Source organism: Poecilia latipinna, unplaced genomic scaffold (genome assembly GCF_001443285.1).
Source record: "Poecilia latipinna isolate Pla-1442-1.1 unplaced genomic scaffold, P_latipinna-1.0 Scaffold1933, whole genome shotgun sequence".
NCBI classification, from domain to species: Eukaryota; Metazoa; Chordata; class Actinopteri; order Cyprinodontiformes; family Poeciliidae; genus Poecilia; species Poecilia latipinna.
In genome coordinates, this window is record NW_015114549.1 from 21,457 (window position 1) to 23,574 (window position 2,118).

General features: G+C 35.6%; 1 long non-coding RNA gene across 1 annotated transcript in view; it reads left to right on the plus strand.

Moving 5' to 3' along the window:
• Positions 1-2,042: 2,042 nt before the first annotated feature.
• Positions 2,043-2,118, plus strand: part of LOC106935242 (uncharacterized) — a 4,829-nt gene continuing 4,753 nt past the window's right edge. The window contains exon 1 of the long non-coding RNA XR_001421858.1: positions 2,043-2,112. This is a non-coding gene — a long non-coding RNA (uncharacterized LOC106935242). The remainder of the gene's footprint in view (positions 2,113-2,118) is intronic.

Sequence of the window (2,118 nt, forward strand, 5' to 3'; positions counted from 1 at the left end):
GATGGCCCAATGCCTAAAATGTTAAACTTCATCCACCGCAGGAGTTTTGGGTTTCTCTCCAGGACTTAACAAAATAAGCTTAATTAAAAAAGCAGTTTGTGTGATTTAGATGGATTTCTAATAGCCTCAAGATTTCTTTTTTTTTTTTTTTTGCAAGATATTTTGGCATCAAAAAGGGAAGGCAGTTTCGTGCATAAACTGATTTTGGTGTCAGTGGGTGTGAAAGTGTGAAAGCACGATGCTGTGTGGGCTGCAGATATGATGCTTGGCCTCCTCTCATGCACCTAGTGGCTGCTGACTGACTTAAAGTAAGGCGATAATCTGAGAGATTTATCACACGTTGGATTGGAAATGATACTTTGAGAGACCTATGAGAGGCTTGGACAGCAGTCGTAAATTTTGGTTCTTGCATGAAACCACAAACATATTTGTGGAGCTCAATTTCAGGTCTTAAAATTAGCTGTAAAACATGACAGAGTAGACCATGAATTGTTCCATGATTTGGGGGTGGAAGGCTATTTTCAACTCAAGTTCTTCAGTCTAATTTGAGAGCTGGCTTGGACTCTGGACTGCACCGTTAGTATTGAAGTACTACTTTAACAAAACACATTGAGTGAATTACAGATTACACAAGATGTTCTTGCGTTCAATGTATTGACATAAGCTTTTCCAATCACTTCAATGGCCATGTGTGGATAAAACCACACACCTAGACATACAGGCTGCTTCTACAAACATTTGTCCACTGTGGTACCAAGAAAAGGTTGCTACAAATGTGCATCTAGTCCAGTTTTCAAATTACTATGGAAAGTTAGCTTGCCTGTGTTTACTCAATAGAGTCCAGTACAGAACGGATGCAAAGCAACCACGTCATCAACCCAGCATGCATTGCAGAGGTGAAAAAATGGCGACCACCAGGGGTGAAAAATATGACTAAAGATATACGATCTTTAAAATAATTGAGTTTTGACATGTCACAAACAGCAATTTTTTTTTGTTCGTAGGAAAATTACAACATATTTAGGCCAACAAGTTCAACTAATCATGGATCCCTATAAAATGGTAGTCTGTTAGAAAGGACCAGGCTTCTTGTAAATTTTCTAATTTTATATTTTGGGTTACCAGTTTTGATCCAGTTAGTTAAAACTGTCTAATTGAGGTCCTAACAGCTTAATTTCTTAAGCTGCCTGATGCAGCGGCATTTGGAGTGATTCAATAATCCAGCAGTTTTAAGGAGTGATTGAGCATTCTTGTGTTTTTTTTTAGGCTCAATCACTTAATAGCTTTAGATAAATGTCTAAAGTGGTCTTTCCGATTATGTTAAGCATGCCAACTGTATTTGGTGTCTCCTGTATGTTCAGACATAACATAAACTGGTGAAATTGAAAAAAAAAGAAAAAGAAATGCATGAAAAATACCTAAATGACATTTCACATATGTATCTTTTAATTAACACGTACAGTTGTCGGGAAGAGTTGTCTGATTTTTATTTCATTTATATGCAGATGGATGCGTTTTCAATTATTTTTGAGTTCCACATGTTAAAAAGATTTTTAATTTCTAAATCCTGTTTCATTATTATGAACTCTAATTTGTATGTATCACTTGAGTTTTATATTTATATTTAAAAATATATTTTGTAAATAACATGTCAGCTGAATTCTGTGTGATCATTTATCTTTACCACAGACCAAAGCGTAAGAACCTTTTGTAAATAAACACCTGGCTAGTAAATTGCTGGGTAATTAATGGTACATCTGCTGCCATTTTTCATGCTGTTATACTGGCCTTTGGATGGTAATTACTTTGGCCTACGTAAGGATTCACTGCACATCACAGTCACTGGAAAGATTTGAGAAATTATCTAATTAATGTGGCTATACTGCATATTTGATTATAAAATAAGTGCATAATAATTAATAGACAGTGCTTTGTGGGTAGAGAAGCCCTTCAAGGAAAGTTTGAAATCCAACTTTTGATTTGTGATACGTAGCATTCAGTTTTCACTTTCATGTTTCTCAAAAGACATTTAGAAAGCTTTCTTGGAACACAGTAAAAAATGCTGGGTTATTTTCATAACCCAATTTCTGGGTTGAAGCTGTTGGGTCATAGGTTGGG